The 24411-nt window shown below is 40.2% G+C and overlaps 1 long non-coding RNA gene across 1 annotated transcript in view; it reads right to left on the bottom strand.

The window, feature by feature from the left end:
• The window catches only part of LOC141422455 (uncharacterized), an 89589-nt gene that overhangs the window by 6623 nt on the left and 58555 nt on the right, over nt 1-24411 (bottom strand). Inside the window, exons 2-3 of the long non-coding RNA XR_012447009.1 lie at nt 20844-21086; nt 12675-15823 (exon numbers count right to left, since the gene is read on the bottom strand). This is a non-coding gene — a long non-coding RNA (uncharacterized lncRNA). The remainder of the gene's footprint in view (nt 1-12674; nt 15824-20843; nt 21087-24411) is intronic.

Below are 24411 nucleotides of genomic sequence, written 5' to 3'. Positions count from 1 at the left end.
TTAGGAAAAGATGAAACACAAATAAGTAACACAAAATGTGTTTTTGAGGAGTTATACAAATCCTTTTGACAACACAATTTAATTGCATGAAGAAAACATGTATTTAATTTCAATAATAAATACACATTTTAATGCAGCATTTTAATCTTCAAAACCCTTCCAGGCACTAAATAATTGAATTTTCTAGATAGCCTTCTTCAAAAATCATCCACATTGATTTAATGTTCCCATCAGAGTAGTTAAATGAAAATATAAACAAATTAAAACAGAGACAGCACAAAGCTCCAGACTCCTCTCCACATCACTCAGACCTCACCCTCCCTGACACCTGCATGGAAAGGAGATAAAAAGGCCCTGATTCTGTCTCTCGTGAAGTCACCTGTATCAAAATGGACACCAGCATCACCTCACCTCACCATGTGCATAAGGCAGACAAGCTGAGAAGACCCTCAGATCCTCTAGTTCTAACGTGAAAAACAGCACTGTTCAAAGCTCCATATTGGCCATTCTTTCTTACTCACTATCTATGGTCTCTTCTTTCTCAGTAAACTAAAGAATTTTAGGAATAACATTTGTTTGCTGTGAAGAATTCTCTGATCACATGAAGTTCCTACCCCGGAATATACTTGTGCTGTGATATGTGTACCTGTAAAAAGATATTTAATGAGACTCTTCTTGTTGGCAGAGCATTTCAGTACAGCCTCAATGCTAAGAACTCCCTGGAGTCCAGCTCCAACTTATTTAAGACATGCAGTGGCGAAGAAGAATCAGAGAAAGTTACCAAGTGTCAGTGCAGGAGCATCTTCCACTTGGAGCCAGGAGTGGGAGGCCATTGTAAGCCCCATTCCCAGAGGCTGGGGTATCTTCAGGAAGATGAGGATGGCAAAGAAAGGAGGAAGAGTGAAGGAGTTGGCCCATTCCATTTGGTCTTGAAGCCTCAGGTGAAGCCAGAGGTAGGGAAGGAAGAAGCTCTGGGTAGAATGACAGAGAAGTTTTGATTTGGACTAGAGGAGACATTTTAACTCCTGAAAGTGAGTCACAGCTACCTAAGATCATTCTTATAACTGAAAGTCATTCAAAGGCAACAAGCCCCACCCCAGGTGCTATCATGGGTCAGAGAACAGAGATCCAACAAAGCCATGGAGGGAAAAATAAACAATTCTCTGTCCTGTTTGTATCCACTGAGATCATTCCATTTTTTAAACTACTTACAGATCTTTAAACTGAGCCTCATTTGTCCTAACATGGCCAAAATAAATACACTGCTACATAGACTATCCTGGTAGTGGTCACAATAACTAAATTGGCTTACCCACATGGTAATCCAAATAACTGCAAAAATCATCCATAATTATTATAGAAAAGTCTAATGAATCACACAGAAACCGACTCAGTGGCCTTCCAAAGCTTTAAACTTGTCTCCCTGTTTTCTCATAGAATAACTCCCAATAAAACTGAACAATGAAATTTAGATCACCCTGTCATTAACATGACATTATTGTTTGGATAATCAAAACCTGGAAGACAGTCAGCACCATTGTTGCTTTAAACAAACACTTTCAGTTTTCCACTGGGAAACAGGCCAAGGGACTAACCTCAAAGATGAATAAGGACAAAGTTTAGCTGGGGAAACACATTTCAGCCCACATTTCAAATGTCCCAAGCTCAAACTACATTTTGAAAGGACAAGCTGCTAAAGTGACACATTCCTCCCCTTCAGATGATTGTGGAAAGGGCTCTTAATTTTGAATCACTGAGACCCTCGGATTCATTCATCCTCTGCCAGGAACCTGGAGGCACTTTCTTTCCTAATGAACTGTTTTCATTTCACCTGTTGGAAGGGTTGGTCATCCTGACCAAAAAGAAAACCAAAAAACCAAAAAAAAAAAAAAAAACCCAACTGACCAGAAGATAGCTAAACAAATTCACTCAGTGAAACTTGGAATGTTTTGCAATTGTATGTTAATGACAGTATTTACAATAATTAAATGGCTGACAATTGGATCTTCCAATCCCTGGCTATTCCATAAAGCTTAGTATGGTAGAGACACGATTACCTATTCCTAAGACTTCTGCCCAAGTCAGTCAGAGGCTTCCATTGTGGGAAAGCTGGAGATAAAATGGGAATTTTAATATGATTATAGGTCAGTGGTTTTTGAATTGTTAATGTATAAAAGACCCTAGAGGCATATGTTGAATATATAGACTGTGAAAGACACAATTAAATAAACAAAAAGCAATTTACAAGCTGGAAAACAATTCTAGTTCACATGGAGCATTGGAACACATGTCCTCTAGCTTTCAACTAACAGGGCTGAGCAAACGCCACAGAAAGGAAGTAAGTAAATTAATTTCGCTTCAGAGGCCCAGCACCTGGAAGAAAATGGTGTGTGCAAAAGCATTTCAAAATTGAAAATATGGACCACAGGAGGAGACAGTGGTTCTTAAGGGCATGGAAACTCTTTAGAAAGAGATTAATTCTGGCGATATTCTAAAAAAATGAAGATGAGATATATTTATGTGTTTATTTGTGTTTCTGCAGTACTTGCTCACTTCATACTAGGATTTGCAGTGAATGAGAAAATCCTGGGGTGGGAAGATTTTGCAGTCTGGATCGGGCAGTGTTTTGAACACGTCTAAGAATGGTACCCATGGTCATGTGATGAGTCTTAAAACTTTTTTTGGCAGTTCAGGGGTACACTTGGCAACAGCAACCAACCTCCCTGTTTTCTTGACTCTTGGCCCTGCAGTTTTTCAGCTAGGTCACCTTGCAATGCCCATTGATCCAAAGGAGAAACATGGCCCCCCATAAGTGCCATGCCACACACAGTAGAGACCCTGGGAAGAAACACACCATGCTTCAGTGTGATGGCTGCAAAACTTACCAGAAATGAACATGATAGCTTCCAGACTGTTGGGTGTTCAATAATTCACTTCAACTCAGTAGCCTCAGACTCTGCAAGTTGAGGGAATCCAACTTTCTTAACTTGAGACACCAGTGGCAAATGGCATGCCCGGGCTACTCACCCTCTGTCCAACATGGCTGCAAACATGGGGGTATTTCCTATGTGACTCCCTCTTTCAGGATAGATAATTTGGCAGCATGATTCACAGAACTCACAAAAAGGCTACTTACCATTACGGACTATTATGAAGGATACAAAAGAACAGGTAGATAAAGGGTCTGAAATAATCCCGAGCACAGATAACTGTGTCCCTTTAGTGCTGGGATGCACCACCACCACATATGGATGTGTTCACCAACTTGGAAACTCACAGAACTCTGTTATTTGGGGATTTTAATAGAGATTTCATTATGTAGACATGGTTGATTAATCATTGGTCGTTGGTGATTAAGCTCAGTCTGGCCCTTCTGCCTTCCTTAGAGGTCTGGGGATGGGGCTGAGAGTCCCTAATCAAGGCTTGGTCTTTCTGGCCACCAGCTCCCAATCCTGAAGTTCACGAGGTGATGACCAAGAGTCACTTTGTTAGTGTAAGTACAAGTGTATTTGAAAGAGGCTTTGTATGAATAGTAAAATGTGCTCATCACCCCGTCACTCAGAAACCCAGGGCAAAGACTAGATACCTAGCATTATAATACATAAATTCACATAGCATCAAACCAAACAGAGCTCTCTGAGATCATGAAATCCAAACCAGCTATCCCACAGTAAGGTGAAATGAGGCCTGTTTCCCTTTTACCTCCATGACCCCCAGCACATATAGTGCTGATTTCAATTTTGTTCCATAAACATTTCCTATAAATCAATGTTTTGTTCCAAAAACATTTCCCTGGATATTACAGGGAAGCAAGTAGGAGAGAGGCTTGGAGCTAGCCAATCCCACACGTCAAGGTTACATGCTAGTAAGATGTGGAAATAGCAGGCTATCTCTAACATGTGAGTTCTTCACCTTGCACGAGTCTACCTCCCAGCCATTGTGAGGGAGATTGATGTGGAACAAACCACAGGATTTAAATTACCTACCACTCCAGGTGGCAGTGACTCACACCTATATAATCCTAGCTACTGGGAAGCTGAAATCAGGATTGCGATTTGAGGCCAGCCTAGGCAAAAGTTTAAGAGACCCCCATCTCCAAAATAACCAGAGCAAAATGGACTGGAGGTGTGGCTCAAGTGGTAGAGCACCTGTTTTGCAAGCAGGAAGCCCTGAATTCAAACCCCAGTTCCACCAAAAAAACCAAAAAACCAAAACCTATCATAATCACAAATAATAAAAGAGTTAGGATTGTCTTAAAAAATGATGCCTCTTTGGTTATTGTAAATGAGCATTTTCAGTTATCAAAGACATGCTGAAAGTTACCACAAAAATATCAATATACCTGAAATAATTTTAAAATAGAGTTATGGTCAAAATAAAACCTCATTAATTCAGGTGTCACTGATTTACAATCAGTGTTAAATTAATAGGAAATATGCTGAATTTTACCTTTGCAATCCTTTCCTACAAATCAAGAAATTACACAGTTGTGAGTTTTATTCATTATTCAGTTCCAGAGTACTTTATCATACTCAGTTAAAATCCTGAATTTCTATTTTGACTGCTATTGTTATATGAAGCTATATTTGTAAAACTTAATAGAAAGGCAAAATACAGTTCTTAGGATATGTAATATAGAATACAGATAATAGAAATATTTATTCAGTAAAGTTTTTAATTTGGTTATTTTTCAAAATATGTATAACTAATTTGGCAAGTTTAGGTTGTTTCATTTCTGTATATAGAAAAAATTCGTACTTTTGTGTTATATTCAACATAATCCTCACAAAGAATGTGATTCTGGTGTTTTTTCCCTATATAATGGCATCGTTCAGAATTAACTAACTTCTAAGACTCCAGTAGCATTGGAACTTAAAAGTTATCTAACAGTAAAGCTCTGAAGAGACTCTAGTGGTTCTGCCAGGCTATAAAACGTGTTCAATTGCTTTATAAAAATAAACCAAATATTTTTTGTTATGGAATATTTGCTAGACTAAAGGATTTTCCCCTTTGTTTCAAGGTTCACATGAGATATGAATCTCTGGTCCATTTTTAGTCTATGAGCCACATGGACATCTGTGGTTCCATGGAAAGAGACTTAGGATCAATGCAAACACCTCCAAAGTCCCCTGTGGGGGCATTCCTATTAAAAAGAAAAGCTGTGTGTTTTATGCTGACCCTTAGCGGTGTTCAAAAGTTGTCAACAACAGTGATATGAAAGGAAGCTTGACCTAAAGCAATCTGTTAAAATGGAGGCAGGTTTTGTTAAAAATGGAAGTAAATTTGAATGCCAGTGGTTTAGGGATGAAAGGAAAAGCTACAGTATAAGTTTCATTGTGAAGAAAGGCCCCATCCCATTAAGATTTCTGTCAGGGAGTTGTCTTGGGATATAGCCCAGGTGAGCTCAACCAGCAAACCCACCTTGACTGATCCCACCCCAAAGGCCAGATGCTGGGCTTCCTTTGGTTACGCCAGGCTCTAATTACTGAGAAGTCTCATTAATTCACATTTAGCAAATTAGAATTTGACATTCTTTATGAAACCATCAAATATTATAGCTGAGGGAACTGAGCAAGCACATTGTCCCATCTCTTCAGTTTACAAATAGTACAGATGAGGAAACAGAGGCAAAAGACATTCAGTTACTTATCTGAGGTCACAGAACAGGTTCCTGGAGAGAATCTTCTCCTCCCTGCCACCACTCCAAACTATGTTCAGGATTATTGTTGTGGGTTAAAATATGTCCCCCCAAAAGATAGGTTCAAGCTCCAACCATCAGTACCTGAGAATGTGACTTTGTTTGGAAAGAGGGTCTCTGCAGATATAATCAAGTTATGATGAGGTCATACTGCATAAGTGATCCTTAACCCCATAATTGATGTCCTTATAAGAAGAGAATTTGGACAAAGACACAGACGAAAAAAGACCATGTGATGGCAGAGGCAGAGACTGGAGTGATGCAGCTACAAGCTAAGGATTGGAAGCAACCATTGGGAGCTAGGAAGGGGCAAGGAAGGGTCCTCCCCAGAGCCTTCAGATGGACCTGGCCGACACCTTGATTTTGAACTTCACAGTCCCCAGAACAGTGAGCAAATAATTTCTGCTGTTTAAGCCATTTTTTACAGCAGTTGTAAGAAACTAAGATAGTGACATTCATGCATGATAGCATTAAAACCCATTCTATTCTAAGATAGTTTACAGTAACACAAACCCGCAGTGAAGAGTCACAGTTTACCACAGGCACACACCACAAAAAGCAAGTTTGTTAAGCATTTGTCATTTTCATTAGTACCTTAGGCCATTTAATGCTCATGATAATAAAATGGTGTATAATTCACCCCATTATAAAAATAGGGAGATAGAGGTTTGGAGAACTTTAAGGAACTTTTGTAGAGCCAATAAACCACCAAATGCTGAAGTTGGGAATCAAAACTAAGAATAAGCATCTCAAAAACCTATGCCCTTTGTACCATCTCAGGCCAGCTGCATGTGGAATTCAGCCTGTACGCTGCAGATGCTCAAGTGAAGCAACATTACAGCCCCAAACTGGTTGATGGGAATGCAATGACTGCCAACAAATGGTCCAAGAGAAGGGGCCAAACATGGCAGAGTTCTTAATATGCCACTAAAATGTCAGGTGGCAATCGGAATGTAATAGTTCACCTTCCTACCAGATAGTCCACTTCATCCATGCTTCTATGTTCATGTATTCTTTCTTATAATGAACACATATGACATACCTTCACATGCCAGCCACTCCCTTGGGGCTTCATTGGGCCACTCAAAAAATAAAACACAGCTACTTGGGAGTCAGAGATCAAGAGGACTGTGGTTTGAGGCTAGCCCCAGCAAAACGTTTGCAAGACTCCATCTCAACCAATGGCTGGGCATGGTGGCTATACTGGGAAGCGCAGATAGGAGAGTCACGGTCCAGGCCAGCCCAGGCTTTGACAAAGCTTACAATGAAGTTCTGCTTGAAGAAGGTAAAAGTGACTTTACTTCTTGGTTGGAAAAGAGTCAGAAAACTTTCCTATCGCTGCAGACTCTAGCTCTTTGGTGAATTAAGGATTTTCCTGTAAGTATTAAAAATGTAGTATAGAAAGAAGACGCAAGTGCTGGTGACCCACTAATTGGACCCTTTGGATTTCTTCTCACTCACCCAAAGGCATAGAGAATGAAAGTTCAGAAACAGGAGACTGAAATAGAGGAGCCCATTTCTCTAGCATGCTCCAAGGAAGGGAAAACGAATTTGATTTAATGATCTCCACAACCAAAGTTTTGGGGCAAATGAGTGGCGTTTCCAGAGGCTGTGTGAGAGGCATGGAAACAGCAAATGCAAGACACAGAAGACCTGAATGTTCATGGAGTAGGTAGAGAGTGCTGAGGTTAACACAGAGTGTGTGTGTGTAATGGGGGGGATGCTGGGAGGGCACCCTCAGCCATAACCAGGCCTGCATTTAAATAGCCCAGCTTGTCTGATAAGAATAGGCTTTTTCTGTCTTCTCTGCAGCTTAAGAGGCTTTCAGTGAACACAAACGCTGGATTTTCTTTCCTCTCTCCTGCTGCAGTCATCACTAACAGCTCCGCCCGAACACGGGAAGCTTCACAACTTCCACAGCCCAAAGAAAGGTGGTTTTATTTTTAAATTCCTTTAACTAGGGCAATAGGAGTCTCGTTGAGTTTCATACAGTATTAATGTCTCTGTGATTTTTTTTTTTATATATAGAAAAATGATTTTCTCCCTTCCATGCCCTTGTTACAAGCTTCCACAGAGACCTACCCTGTCCAAAGATTCCTTTTAGGCTAGTAGCTGGCAAACTTTTTCTATAAAGGGCAGCCAGTAAATGTTTGAAACTTTAGGAACCATACAGTTGTTGTATCATCTCTGCAGTTGTAACATGAAGGCAGCCTTAGACAATGTGAATAAATGAGCATGGCTGTGTTTCAATAAAAATTTATTTACAAAATGAGGCAAAAGCTTATCTGGCCCATAGTTTGCTAACTCCTCCTTTAAACCAACAACATAACCTTATCCCTTGGCAATCAGGAAATGTGTAATCCATTTTTGTAACTGACATTATCATATATGTTTATATAATTTTCAACTGTCTTGCATGCTTGGGACCGTATTATGTAGATCAGAAAGCATTCAAAAAATACTTCTACCATTAACTTCATTGTTACAGGTAATGCACTTAGAGAATTCCTTCAGTTTATAAAACTCTTTGTAGAAAATGTGAGTAGGTATTCGAAATGATTGCTCCCTTAAAAGACAAGGGAATAAAAACAGAGAGAGATAACTGAGGGTCTCTCTAGCCTGATTGTATTTTAAGATTGTATTAAAGATATGACTGGGAGTTTTCTCTATACTTTTGAGCTATGGGGTCACACATTTTGTTATCTCACTGTACAAAATATTCTTAATTAGATACATGAAGCTCTTTGAAGGATTCATGAGTCAAAAAGAACTTCAGAGATGGGTACCCGTCACATGTGGGTCTCTTTAAATAAATAGATAAGACACATTCTGAATGCAAATCATGAATGCAAAATTAGGTATACAAATGAATACTTTCTTCTAATGATAAGAGAAGCTTCAACAGGTCACAAAGGTTTAACAGCTGAGACATTTTACACCCATTTTCTTCCAGATTACATATTGGGTTTCCACTAGGATACTTCCTTCTATTTGTATGTAAATTTTTGGTCAGTTCATAATTATCAAAGCACTTTTAAAATTAATCTAAAGTTTAGAGCACACAAAAGCAAATTAGAACACTTTTATAACTGCTGTTGTATTGTACAGATTGATAAAATTATGTTATCAAAATACTCTGTTTAAGTTTTGTCACTGGAATACCTTTTTTTTTGCTATTGTCACTTGTCTTTCTCTGGCTATTGTGCTGTGCTGGTGGCACTGCTTTATCTGGAACCACCATGCTTTGTAAGGACAAGATTTGTTAGAGATGCTAAAATTCAATCCGATATGCAGGATGCATAACAACACGCAGCTTCACGGAGTATAGCACTCATTTCCAGTACCTTCACACAGGTGTTGCCTACAAACACCAGACTGCTGATAAACTGTGTTTCAAAGGATTCACAGAATAAAATTAGGTTGGAGTGAAAACAGACAGTAGTCTTAACCAATTAAGGTTCAAACATCTATAAATCACAGAAATGTCTGGCCATGCAAATACTTTGCTAGGAAGTTAAAAAGAACCTTGTGCTAAAAGGGACCTGAAAGTTTCAGCTTCATTAGCTTGACAGTAAACCCAGCTCTGACCTTGGATGTCATTTAGTTCAAGTCTTTTATCAATCACACATCCCTAGTGGTTAACCAGCCTCTGTATAAATTCTGCCTGTGACACTGAGTTTATTTCTTCCCAAGGTAACTTATTCCATTTTAGTCATCTTGAGTTGTTACAGAATTCTTTTTCATGCTTAACTAAACCCCACTCCTTAATATCTAATGATCCTAAGTGTTCCCTTTGAATGATAAATCTAATCACTCTTCCATAAGGCAGTCATCTAAACATGTTCTCTACTTAATTTGGGTTCCCTAAAGAGCAGACTCTGTCTGAAGAATTTGTCTAACCTCAGCAGTTTATTCAAGAGTGGTTCTAGAAAACACCAGCCAAGGAAGTAGGGAATTGAGAAAGAAGGGAAAGCAGCCAGTAAAGTGTATGTTGTCAACCCAATTGTTACCATGGACAACTGGAGCGCAATCCTACTGGGAAACTGAAAAACCAGAGAAGAGCGTGTGCCTCTGAGGATGAGGGAGCTGGACCTTTAAAATTTTTATTAGCATATATTAATTGTACAAAGTAGAGAGTTTTGTTATGACATTTCAATACACGCATATAATGTACTTCAGTCACACTCACCCCCTTTCTTCTCCCCTTCCCTGTCTGTATCTCTAGTAGTCCCCCCTTTTATGGTCAAGTCCTTTTTCCCCCCTAGATTCCACATCTGAGAGAAAACATTCATGATACTTGTCTTTGTGGCACTGGCTTATTTCACTTAACATGATGATCTCCAGTGCCATCCAACTCAAAAAATTCAACAATAAAAGAGCAAATAATCCAATTGACAAATGGGCCATTGAACTGATTAGACACTTGTCAAATGAAGAAGTACAAATAGCTAATAAATACATGACAAAAATGTTCAACCTCTTTATCCCTCAAGGAAATACAAATCAAAACTACACTGAGATTCCATCTCACCCCAGACAGAATGACCACCATCAAGAAAACAAAAACAAATGTTGGTGAGAATCCAAGAAGAAGGTGGGGATGGGAAGGGACACTTACATACTGTTAGTGAAGATGTAAATTAGTCCAGTCACTAGGAAAATTAATATGGAGGGTCCCCAAAAAACTAAAAATAGAAGCACCATACGATTTTGCTCCACCACTCCTGGGTATATACTCAAAAGGATCAAAGTAGGCTTACGATAGAGATACCTGTACCGCCATGTTTACCGTGGCGCTATTCACAGTAGAGGAGTTATGAAGTCAGTGTAGGGGCCTGTCAATGGATGAATGAAGACAAAGGGGTTTATACACCCACTCCCTTCAGTTACTAATTGAAGGCTTGTTGGAAGAGAATGAACTGGAAGATCGGACTCCAGCTTCTAGAGAAAGCTCTCCAACAGATGCACTACAGTGCTTTGCCCACAGGGGCATAAGTAATACATTCCCCACGCCCAACTGCCTTTTTTTTTTTTTAGTACTGGGGCTTGAACTCAGGGCCTACACCTTGGGCCACTACACCAGCCCTTTTTTTGTGATGGGCTTTTTCTAACTATTTGCCCGGGCTGGCTTCGAACCAGGATTCTCCTGATTGCTGCCTCCTGAGTTGCTAGGATTACAGGTGTGAGCCATCAGCACCTGGCTGCCTTGGGTTTGTAGTGGTTCTGCATACAGCTCAGTACAAGTGCTATCCATCCTCATTTGTCAGATGAGTGTGCCTTTTTTTCTTTTTTCTCTTTTGCTTAGCACTAAAATGATGCTCCATGTGCAACCAAGCCTTCTCTCCAAATTTCCACAGAGTACATGGACAATCAGAATAAGTACTATCACTGATCAAGAGTAGAAGAAAACACAGGGGCAGCCATGAAAGCAGACAAGAGAAGCTAAGCAAAGGCAGTGGGTGTGTTTGGCTCAGATGCAGCACATCTGTTGGGTTTTGGTAGACCCATGCTTAGGCAAGACCACTAGAAAATCCCAATGTCTTTTAAAATGCCGCCAGGTGCTGGTGGCTCACACCTGTAATCCTAGTTACTCAGGAGGCAGAGATCAGAAGGATCACGGTTTGAAGCCAGCCAGGGGCAAATAACTCGAGAGAACTTACTTTGAAAATACCCAATATAAAACAAGGGCCGGTGGAGTAGCTGAAATGCCTAGTAAGCATGAGGCCCTGAGTTCAAACCCCAGTGCTGCCAAAAATAAAATAAAATGCTGACACATCCACTCTTTCTTAGTCACATCTTGCCTCAAAGGAAGCCATTTTTTTCTTTCTTTCTTTCTGTTTTTTTTTTGATCATATAAGCAAGGGGAGATTGGCCTAAGGCTAAATTGACAGAATTGGTTTCCTGTATTGCATTACTGTAGTCATTTTAAAATGTGTTTACAGGACTGGTAGAGTGGCTTAAGTGGTAGAGCACCTGCCTATCAGCCTAGCAAGCATGAACCCTGAGTTGAAACTCCAGTGCCACCCCCCCAAAAAAAATATGTCTACAAATTCTTTGCTACTCCTACCTTCAGAAGATAAGAGACTAGTCTCCCTCCCTTGAGCATGGGTTGTGCTTTGACAGAAGTAAGCAAGTGAGATTTCTGAGAACAGGTCATAAAAGACTTGAGGTCATTCTCTCTCTTTCAGATCATCTCTTTCTGTGAGCTGGTGCCATCCTATGAAATGGGCCAACCATCTGTGGAGAAGCCCACATGGCAAGAACTAGGGCCCAGAGAGAGTCAAAGGAATGATCTTAATGGTCACTCCCCACGGTCAAGCCTCCAGATAACAGTGGCCCCGGCTGGCCTCCTGATGGCAACCTCATGAGAGACATTGTTTGGGGATAAAAGACACCACCAGTGAACCACATCTGGATTCTTCCTACCCCTCAGAAACTGTGTTAGATAGCAGATGTTTGAGGTTTTTCTTTAGCTGTTGTGTTCTGTGGTAATTTGTCTCAAAGTAGTTAGTAACACATTGAGAATGCATACACAGCCAATTGGTCCTGTGCAATCATCAAAAGTTGGCAGCTTTTTACCCAGAAGAGGTAAAATTCTTTCTTATGATTCTTTGTTTTCCTCTAGTTCTTAGTGAAATTTTACATTGTTTATCAAGAACTTTCCATTATCATTTCATGAATGATAATGAATGGCACATGCTTTAGCATACCTTCATCCCAAAGAAAATCTCAGCAAGGTGAATGCTACCTAACTCTGTCTGTAGCTATGCTTCCAGGACCTGGACCTCATCAATGGGTGGCTCGCTGCCACCTTGCCCTAAGGGCCACAGAACGAAACTCTTACTCGAAATGAGAGGCGGAGGCACTGGGGATCAGGGTAAGGATTCATTTTAATACATTTGCACTAACAACCTTTTAAATCTTTCTTTTCCCTGCCCCTTCCCCAACTGATTTTGTAATAATATGTGCAACCTACCTGATTGGGCTCTATCCCTTGGAAATGCCTTCCTGTCTTCAGAGCCTTGTGAGCAACAGTCAGAAACAGCCCCACACTACTGCAGGGAAGTAATAAAACAGTAGATTAGGCTGGGTGGAGAGCTAGTCTTTGCTCCTTGATCCTGCTTTCCTGACAACAGCCAATAGCATTCTTCTTGTGGTGGACTGAACTTACTCTGTTTTCTTTTATCCCCAAACAACGGAAACAGCTGCAGTTGCAAGTTATTGCTTGCCAGAACTTATTTCTCTCATACTTGTTCAAACATCTATGAGCTGAGAAAAAGCTGATGGAAGGGAAAGGATACTTCACTGTCCTCAAATTCTAGATGACGAAGGAATTGAATTCATACTGACACCAAGCTGGACTCAAGGATACTTTTTCCTGAAGTTCTGTTAGGAGTAGAGAATGAAATAGAATGCTGGTGGTGAGTATAAACATATATGCTCCACGCTCTTTGATTTTTTTTCTGTGTTATTTGGAGCTTCTTCATCAATTACAGTGTGACTCATCATAGTCACTGTACTGTAATCATCCTTCAAAAGAAATGTATATTTTACTGGTAATAAAAATTCTCAGGGTGAGTCAGTGAGCTCAGAAGATCTCGGCTGGTGGATTTGCACCTCTGATCCTGGCCTCTTAGCTGCCCAAAAGTTGACAAATCATCCAAAGGCTCCCAAAGGTCCAGAAGTCACCACTCTCAGTGCCCAGTTTGATTCTCTTCCATTTGGGTACGTACCTGTGGGTCTTTCTTGCCTTCTCAATTCACATATTTTCATCATATTTTTTTTTAAAGCCAAGCCAAATTGATGCTTTTCAAGAGTTTATTCCAATCTTTTCCATTGTTCCTTAATTATGAGTTAGGTCCAGGATGATTTGGAATCTTGTGCCAAACCCGAACTTATTCCATATTGCTTGTTTTGGCAATGAGTATTAAACGTTCTGGCACACAGTAGGAACTCAATAAATGCTTATGGAATCCTGGTACACACACACACACAATATTCTTTTACTAAGACAATTTCTCAATACAAAGAAGAAGCAAGATGTTCCTGGCACGTGACACCCTGGCTAAAGATCTTTTATGACACAAGGCACTAATCAGAATTCCTGACTATTATACAATGTTGTATGGTTAACTGATTTCCTCAAAGACCCACAGAAACTTACTGGATCCAAACAGTTATTTAGTTCACAAGAATGTAGAAATCTGTAGTCTATCTAAGATTCATTAGCCCCTGAGAAACGAAGACCTTTAAAACAAACTCTCTTATATGGCTTTGATAGTACCATGGTAGTTTGGCCCTAGCAGGTTTTCTTTAAATAAAATGAAAGAAAAAGAGGGAAGAAAGAGAGACAGGGCCTTTGAACCCTCAAATTCAATATACTCATATGAGCATATAAGAGCAAAAAGATGCCTGCTCAAACTCAAGCTTTTAAAATTCCAGCCTGGGAGTGGTCTTCCCCTCCCCTCCATAAGATGAATCTTTCCCATTTCCTTATTCTGGTGAAAAGATGAGAAAGACTGATGAAGGCACCTTTCTTTCAAATGCCCTCCCTGTCAGACCTGAGCAAGGAAAATTAAAATACCCAACAATTTCATCCATCATGAGATGTTTCTTGTCTTCTTTTCATCTTTCTTCTGCTTCCAAGATTACTAATCTCAGTCATCTTTTCACCCGGTGTCTGATGGTGAGAATGTTTATAATACATCAATACTTGCTATATCTAAAGGTACTTGTTTAGTACTTCACATTTGTCATATTTGTAGGATCCCAAAGAACTTCGTGAATATTAATTAGGTCCTTAATCTATTTCAGATAAGAAAAGAAAATCTTAGGCAATCAATAAGGGTTACTGCTGTCTCCTAGTAGAAACTTGAGGGTTCATCTGGACATTGGGACCTCCTATGGTGCCTACCATTGGCTGCATGATCCTAACAAGGGTATCAGTAAATAAATTAGGTTATGCTGTGGTAACATACAGCCCCCAAACCTAAATGCCTTATTACTTATTTAGGATTCATGTCCATTACAGAGTAGCCATGGTTTTATGCTACACCACTCTCACTCTCAGACCCAGACTGAGGGAGAAGTTTTTATCTTGGACCTGGCCAGTCCTGTGGAAGAAGGTAAAAAGCACAAGGAAAACAACAGATTGACTTTTCAAACATCTCCCCTCACAGTCTGTTGTCCATAGCAAGTTTATGACTCTGTCAATGGGACATGGATGTAATCCTTTCACAGGGAGAGGCAGCAAGCATTGGAACAGTGTACAATTTATCATACAAAGAAGACTCAGTTTTCCTCCTTGTGAAAAAGTTTGGCTTGACCTTACTTCTCCAATAAAGTTTATGATGTAATGATTCTGAAAGCCACTTGGCAATAAAGCAAGGCAGTGTTATAATTATAGTTCATACCTGCCTGCTATAAGCACCATAAATGCAACCATTCCTCATAAAAAGCAGCAGAGAAAGTTAGGACAGTGTTCTTGTTCAACTCATGATCAGTCCAGATTTTCTGGAAGATGTTTACCAGCAATGACTTGTTCTTTCCACCTTAAAATTCTACATATTTTTATACTCTATTTGTGCTGTTTATTATGCAGTTGTCCCATTACTAAGCATGTACTATTTGCTAAATCCAAAAGTACTATTGCTGCACTTTATCACAATTGGCTCTCTGTATTTGGATGCTCCACATACAAAGATTCAACCAACTGCATCCACCTTGAAATTCTATGATTCTGAAACAGGAGGAGTCAACAAAGTCTGGGACTACTGTGAAAATGCAGGGTCTTATTTTAAAATATGATCTGCTTCATAATTATCTTAAAATTTCAAGCTATTAATTTGTCTTCTAAGCCTTCAACCAGAAATCTTTGACTCTGAAGTCACTTTACTAGGAAGAAGTCTTATGACACTGTTTAAGCAAGGAAAACCCATGGATCCCTAGTTCCAGCCAAATCATACTTTGAGAATTATATTATTTATGTGAATCCTTTAGAAAACTCTGAAGCAAGTGTTGGGAGAAGGAAAATGGCTAAAGGTTATGGATAAATTATTTATCAGTAATGCCTTACCTGAAATTCTTAGAGTCAGCTTAGTTTCTGAATTCAACATTTCCAGGTTCCTGAAAGGTGATACAGTATACATAATTTGTATTATTTAACACTTCCATCAAGGTATGAGGCTGTACTCATAATTAAATATATTAAACATATCAGCATCAGAACCTATCAATATGTCCCTACATGTAAAAAATAAAGCCAACACATAATTTTATGCATTAATATCTGATTGTTTTCTCCCTTGTTCCTTCCTATTATTGCTTATACTCTCTCTTCAACAAAATTAGAGATAAGGGCAAAATAGTTTCTGCCGGGTATCGAGGCGGTGGGGAGGAGAGGGAGGGGGCGGGGTGGGTGGTAAGGGAGGGGGTGGGGAGAGGGGGAGGAAATGACCCAAGCATTATATGCACATATGAATAAAAGATATATATATATATAATTGTTTTCTAAATGAGTCTACTGCAAGCTTATAATACACTTCTGGGTTTCAAAGCTGTAGGGATTTGATTAAGGATCAGTGAGTGTGGGTTGTGTTTTATTTCATGCTTTAAATATTCTTGGGAAGTGTTCATCATATAATAAGAGACAAAAAGCAAGGTAGAGAAAAGCATGTATAGTAAGCTACCTTTATCTTAGAAAGGGGGAGATGAATGTTTGCTTATATTTAAAAAATTGTTTATACTAAAAGAAGGACAGATGAAAGAACAAAAGAGTGCTGGAGCATGGCTCAAGTGGTTGGGCTCAAATGGTTGAGCATGAGTCTAGCAAGCATGAGACTCTGCATTCAAAACTGCAGTACTGCCAGGAAGGAAGAGAGGGAGGGAGGGAGGGGAAGAGAAGAAAGAGGGAGAGGAGAAGGGAGGGAAGGGGGAGAGGGAAGGGAAGGAAGAAAAAGGGAAGGGAAGAAAGAAAGGAGAAAGAAGAAGAGAGAGAGGGAGGGAGGGAGGAAGGAAGGAAGGAACAGGGTGGAAAAGGCTGAGATCAAAGTTAGCCTTCCCTAAATATACACCAAACTTAAAATTTAAAAATATGTAATCTTTGAAAATCTGAACTAAAATGAAGCAAATGAATGTGCTCCTTAGTGGAGAATCAAGCTGGCAGCGAGACCACACAGAGATGGATTATTTCAGTGACTGCAAAACACATTTAAATGAACAGCCTTTAGTGAAATATCACCTAAGGACAAAGAGAACTATTAAAAATTAAACTGTCTTCAGTTATCACCTTGTTGGCAGTAGTGCTGCAATTATTATTCCAAGACTGTTGCCTGTACATTTTGAGATAAAGCAAATGAGTAAATCTATTGGTTAAGCTGGGAACCAGAATTTTAATTTTCTGTACTAAGAAAAGCCATAGTTGGGCTGGGTGCTAGTGGCTCATGCCTGTAATGCTAGCTCAGGAGGCAGAGATCAGGAGGATTGAGGTTCGAAGCCAGCCCAGGCAAATAGCTGGAGAGACCTTATCTCAAAAAAAAACTCATCACAAAAAAGGGCTGGTGGAGTGGCTCAAGGTGTAGGCCTTGAGTTCAAGCTTCAGTACTTCAAAAAGAAAAGTCATACTTGGGCTGGCAGAGTGGCTCAAGTGGTAGAGCACCTTTATAACAAATGTGAAGTCCTGAGTTCAAACCTCAGTACAGAAAGAAAAAAAGAAAAGCCATGCAGCCAAGCATCAGTGTCTCACACCTGTAATCTTAGCTACTTGGGAGGCTGAGATCAGGAGGATCAAGGTTTAAGGCCAGACCTGGCAAAAAGTTCATAAGACCCTATCTTAGTCAATAAAAACTGGGCTTGGTGACACTTGCCTGTCATCTTAGCTAGGTGGGAGGCATAACTAGGAAGATCATGCCATCCAGGTTGGCAGGGGCAAAAATGGGAGACCCTATCTGAAAAACACCAAAAGCAAAAACGGTTGGGGCATGGCTAAAGTGGTAGAGCACCTGCTTAACAAGTGCAAGGTCCTGAGTTCCAACTCCAGTAACACACACACACACACACACACACACAATTCAGCATTAATAAGAACAATAACTCCAGTAGATTAAAACACTCCAAACATAAGAATAACTATGGTAAATTGAACCAGGTTAAATATGTTTAAACTTATGAAACAAGCTCACTAGTCACTTTCAGAGAATGCATATTTCAACAGATGATGTTTGGAAACAAGTAAATAAAAGAATCCAGCACTTAACCTTCCTCTACAGACTATCTCTCTGGGTGTTCAAATAGTAGATAGGGAGACATTTCTTTTTACAGAAAATGTGATCAAGTTAATAAATAAAGAAGGACTAAAAGAATTAGAATATTCAGGCTGGAGGTATGATTCAAATGGTAGAGCCTCTGCCTAGCAAGTGCAAAGCCCTGTGTTCAAACCTCAGTACTTTCCCCAAAAAGCTTTAGAATATAACTCTTTTGCAGTTCCTAAATCAATGAATGTAGCCATCGTCCATCAATGGTTGCTTGTGTCACAAAGAAATGATAGTTAAATATTACATTCTTGGTGATGGAAGTCACAGAAAATAGAACTTGAATTCAGTCAAGCCTATATATTTCATTACCAATTTACAGAAAATAGGGCAGACAGATAATGACACAGAATGATATAATGGGGGTACAATATGCAAAATATTAGTTATTAAGCATGTCTTTTTATTCTGATGCTTTGATGGGGGGCACTTCCTGACTATGGATCTCTCTCAGGGCTGCTCAATTCCTAGAGACAGCAAGCAACTTGCTTTCACGCATGCATTTCATATATAAACCAACAATCCAGGGCATTCTCTGTAACCCTCTCACATACATACTCCCTCTAGGTTTTACACCAGGCCAATATTCCCCTGCCCCAATGACCCCAAGGACAGGTCCCAATCAACCACTAGAGACAGTTTTATGCTGGGAGCCCAATGAAATTATTCAGTCTAGCCAGTTGAAGGCATGGTTACTCTATCTCACCCTTCCTAAGGAAATCATGGTAAAGTCTCGTGCCCGTGTTTTCCTCATGCCTCTTCTGATTCCTGACTGACCCGGTGCTTCCCTGACATTCCCCCACCACCTCAAGAGAGGTGTGGCATGGCCCCTGCTCCTTGGGAACTCTGAGGACCAAATCATCTTTTCAGTAGCTGCCATCATCTCATCTGTTGGCCTCGGCACATCTGAATAATGATAAAAGCTTTCTTTTAAAACATCTTGATGTGGGAAACTCCACAAGAAAAATGACAAATTACAAAGGGAATTACCTCAATAAAACTGAAGAAATAGCAAGACAATAAAATAAGAGGGAGGTAGAACCTATGACTAAAAATGTCATAAGAAGTATCTCAACCAATTGCAATATATAGACTTCGTTTTACTCCTAATTTGAACTAAGTGTCAAAAATATTATAAGGCCATTGGAGAAATTTGAACCCTGACTGGGTAGCTGACATCTGACATTATGAAATTACTGATAAAACTTTTTAGTATGATAATAGAATTGTAATAATTTTTAAGAGACCTTGTTTTTTAGGATTCAATTGAAATATTAATGGTAAATTACACACCTGAGATTAACTTTACAATATCTGGAGTGGGGGAGGGGATGGGAAAAATAGCAAAAAAAAATCAGCTTAAGGTAATAGGTGTGAAAGCAGGGTTATGAATACAGGGGGGTTATGAATACAGGGGGGTTCTCTCTATATATGTGCATATATATATATAATTGTATTTCATTTAGAAATTTTTCATAATAAAAAGTGAAAAACAAAATCAGAAACTGCTTTGAAGGGTGTGTTAATTGCTCTGATTTTTAAAAGATAACTGAACACAAAGTAACTAAATAAATTTGTTCCATTGAAGCCAGAATCCAAGTTCAGGTATATCTGACACCCAAACCTCTTGAACCCCAAAGTCAAAAGAGAGGCTACCTCTGGAGGCTGTTCTTCTGTACTCATCCACAGAGAGGAGAACACAGAACATCTTCTGTGTTCCCAGAAGGTACCAGCCAGGAGCAAGGGTTTGCAACCACACCCTTAACACCAACCTTCTCCTGTGACTGTATTTGGCATCTCCAAGTTCAACTGGCACCTCCACAGTACTGTCCTTTGTGGATTCCCCTTTTCACAATTTTTAAAGGTATTTGCAGTACTAGAGGTCAAACCAAGACCTCTCCATGCCGAGTTCTACCATGAAGCTACACCTCCCACTTAAATACCTATGGTGCCCTGCAGAAAGGACACCAGCACATGTACGTGAAACCCATCACCTAGAGTGTAGCTGTCTCCTCAAGATACTTTTGAAGCTTTCTCTTTTCTAGTAGCATTTAATAAAATTCAAACTTTCACTTTCAGTTCATGAACCAGTGAAACAATCTCACCATTTTTGCCTACATGTTGGACTCCAAATGCCATGTCTTGGCTTGAACTCCTTATTCATCAGACTTCCCTTCTAAGTTACTTTTCACTGCTTGCAAACACGAAAATCTGATGTTAATATTGTGAAAAATCCCTCAATACCTTCCAGCTACTTAAGGCTAGGAATGGCATGAAGTGCTTTAGCAACCTTATCCTCTTTAATCCTCAGACTAACCCCTCAAAGGAGGAAGACTGGGCTGCACCAAGGCTGTTCAAAGAGAGAGCTCTGGGGAGGGATTAAGGTGGCCCCAAGATCTGAAATAACCTTAGCCTTGAAGAAGGATTTAGTAGACTGGACACAAAAAGGAGCCTTGGAATAATTTACAAACTGATTCCTTAAGTATCACTTTGTCCTGTTGTCTGTAATTTTTGGGATTGTCCTCAAAGGAGAAGAAAGACTGAATTCTCAGTAATCTTTGATCCTTGCCCCCCACCCCCACCATGATCCAGGAGTAGCCAAAAATTCTTTTCTTTTTCTGATTCCAGTTTTTTTTTTTTTAAACTGAGAACTACATGGAAATTGCTTTACTATTTCCCACTCAATAAAACTATTTGAGAAAAAACAATGTATTCAGAGCCCACAGCCCATCCAGAACTTGTCCTTTGGATTTCTGCATGGAACAGAATTGGACATAAAGATACAAATAGGAAAATTTTCGTTCTTCCTTTCCCCCACCTCCCCATGCCAGGCTCACCTCACTGTGCTTGCCAATATTTTTCTTCACCAGAACATCCAACTTCCTTTGGAACAATTCCACTGCAAACATCTCTGTAGCCGTAGGGCAGAGTGAGTTCTCTCTCTCCTTGAAGAACTTCACTTTCTTCTGACTAAATTTAGAAGGTCATCAACGTCTTGAAGGGGTTAGGGACTGCTCCGATTCAATTTCCTTCTTGTAGGCTTTAAACTGCTGCTAGTTCTGGTGCATTAACTCCTAGGCCTGGAGAAAAATATTTACTTCCCATGTGAGTTGCTGGAAGAAATGCAGGATTGGGCTGCACATTGCTGGCCAGGAGCCCCGTGAGTTTTTTGCATCCCTCTTAGTCAACACCACAGAAACCGTGATCATCAATGATTTTAAGCCTTCTGTGTGGACATTTTCCATTCTTCATTAAGCATCATCCACTACAGCGCTAGGTTCACATTCTTAAGACCTAACTACATTCCCATGGCAAAACTGACGACACGAGCAAATCCTGAAAAGTAACACTTTTCTTTATTCAATGCGTAAGTGCTCTTAGAAATGATTTACTTAATAAACTTACTATTCCTTAGAAGTTTGTTTCTCTTACCTATCAATGACACAGTTCATCCTTTAAAACTCATCTTTTCTATCTTTCCTGTTAACTCACCTCCTCGTAACCTCTTCCTTTGCTCTACAGGCCTCAAGCACAAATTTGTCATTTAGCCCTAATCTCTTACACAAGTTGATTTTTCATACATTTATTGCTGTGTTCTTACCTAGGCTTGCTAAGTAGATTAGACGCTCTCCAAGGGAAGGAATTATTTTGCATGTTATTTTATTCTCTAATGTCAGGGTAGGTACTCAAGAGAAAACTTAATGAACCCACAGCAATTAATTATTGTTATCATTTTTGGCAGTACTGGGCTTTGAACTCAGGGCCTCATGCTTGCCAGGCAGGTGCTCTACTACTTGAGCCATTCTACCTGCTAGCAATTAATTATTTAGGTGTCAAAAGTTTCAAGATGGGCCTGGCATTGGTGGTTCATGCCTATAATCCTATCTACTTGAGAGGTTGAAATCAGGAGGATCAAAGTTTGAAGCCAGTCTGGGCAAAAAGCTTGAGAGACCCCATTGCAACCAATAGCTGGTTGCAGTGGCACATGCCTGCCATCCAAGGTACTGGGGAGGCTGAGATAGGGAGGATCATAGTTCCAGACCAGTCTGGGTAAAAAAAAAGTTTGCAAGACCCCATCTCAATGGAAAAAAGTTGGGCATGGTGGCACATGCCTGTCATCCCAGGTATAGTGGGAAGCATAAAATAAAAGGATCAAGGTCCAGGCCAGCTTGGGCAAAAAGTGAGATCCTATCTCCAAAATAACAAGAGAAAAAAGGTCCAGAGGTGTGGCTCAAGAAGTAGAGCATTTGCCTAGCAAGCTCAAAGTCCTGAGTTCAAACCCCACACTACTGCAAAAGAAAAAAAAAGCATCAAGATGACGAAACCATCATCACCCAATAACCATCTGCAGTAATGATGCTACTCATAATAACATTTCTTTAAGTCCTCGTGTCTACCGGCTGACTCGTTCCTGGTAATACTTATGATTTTTGCACAAGATTGCTGTTGTCTTGACATTACTGTTTCATAAGATTTATAATCTTGCAATCCATTTGTCACCAAAGCAATGTGAAGGATAATACACTGAAAATCATGCTGTTGGAAATGTTAATACAAACACCCCATAAAATGAGGAAAGACATGTTTCCAAAATATTCTAAGCTGTCAAAAGGATTTGATACAGAAAACAGTAGCATGAGGCCGTGTATAAGAATATGGCTAATTTTCTTTTTTCATTTAATAGCTCATTTTCTTTTTTTTTTTCCTCAAAAACAATTTTTTTTTATTCATATGTGCATACAAGGCTTGGTTCATTTCTCCCCCCTGCCCCCACCCCCTCCCTTACCACCCACTCCGCCCCCTCCCTCTCCCCCTCACCCCCTCAATACCCAGCAGAAACTATTTTGCCCTTATCTCTAATTTTGTTGAAGAGAGAATATAAGCAATAATAGGAAGGAACAAGGGTTTTTGCTGGTTGAGATAAGGATAGCTATACAGGGCATTGACTCGCATTGATTTCCTGTGCGTGTGTGTTACCTTCTAGGTTAATTCTTTTTGATCTCACCTTTTCTCTAGTTCCTGGTCCCCTTCTCCTATTGGCCTCAGTTGTAATAGCTCATTTTCAATGAGCCAACTTTCTTGAGTTCGTATTGAAGGTCAGTGGGAGCCCAAAGAGAACAGAGCCCTGCCTCTCCTCTCCCTTACAGGTTCTTCGGTGAACACTGGATTTATGACTAGTCACCAGCAAAGAATAACTCCTTTCTCACCAGGCCTCTCGCTATGTACTGATCTGTTAGAACCAGTGAGATGCATGCCTTTCCAGGGCTCAGAAGTTCAGGATGGTGGAGAAGGATGTGGCACTGCTGAAAGAATTCCACCAGAGCAGAAACCTGGTTCATTTTCTCACTCATTTGATAAGAATCTCTGCCCTGTGCCACAGCCATAAGCATGTGACAGATGGCAGAGGTGGACATGGACCATCACAGCACCATGGAACATGTGCCAAAATAGAGGCATAAACAAAGTCTAAGGGGAGTCACCTCCTTCCTAGTCCAGGCCATTCTCCCTAAACCAAACCTGGAAGCTTCAGAAACAACTCTAGCATGAGCATTTATTTCCTCAATCCATTGGAAACATACTTCCCACCCCCCCAAAATATTGGGGATAAAATCCTGTGATACAGCATCACCCAACGTGTGTTCCATAGACCACAAATCTGCAAGATGATAATGCCTGTTACCTAAAGGAAAGAACAGAAAAGGGAGCGGAATTGCTGGTGTCTTCTGACTTCATTAGTGTAGGATTTCTTCAGTCCCTTAATGTTAATGTGAATCGTGATTGGCCAGGAGAAGAGCAAGTTGCAATGTCTCTCAGTCAGCTCCATGCAGATTTCTCTTGTCAACGTTCCTCTGTTCAGGTAGCTGCTCTGACTGCTGTTCTGCCTCTGTTCACCGCTCATTCCTCTCCAGAGCCTCTCCCCTGAGACGCCAAGCTCAGTGCGGGCATGATGCAGAAGGGATAATCCAAGTCTGTTTGTGGATCTTAGTGAGCAAATCTGAAGGTCTCACAGAAGGGTAGAAATCCATTTCACAGCTCAAGAAATGATGGTTGGTGGATTTTTAAAAATGACTTCTTCCTCATTTAAGTGTCTGTAGTCAAACTGTTTTCCTCAGTGTCTGGTACTGGAGTCTATCAATCGCCCTTAGCCTGCCCTGCTTGAGGTTTACAAACTGGAACTTGAGCTTGGCTTCCTGTTTTTCCAGTAGAATTTAGAAAATCTGCACACTCCGCGTCTCAGGTGTTATAGCTGTAGGTGGACTGAGCAGCCTCGACAAACTCGAGGTGGGAGATGTGGTCAGCACCCTGCATGTAGAATCATCCGGAAAAGTTTAAAAATACACCAATAGCCAGGCTCCACCCAGATGAATCAAAGCAGAGCCTCTGGAGGTGAGGCCTGGAAGTTAT

Source organism: Castor canadensis, chromosome 4 (genome assembly GCF_047511655.1).
Source record: "Castor canadensis chromosome 4, mCasCan1.hap1v2, whole genome shotgun sequence".
Taxonomy (NCBI): domain Eukaryota; kingdom Metazoa; phylum Chordata; class Mammalia; order Rodentia; family Castoridae; genus Castor; species Castor canadensis.
This window is presented reverse-complemented; position numbering and strand designations above follow the sequence as displayed.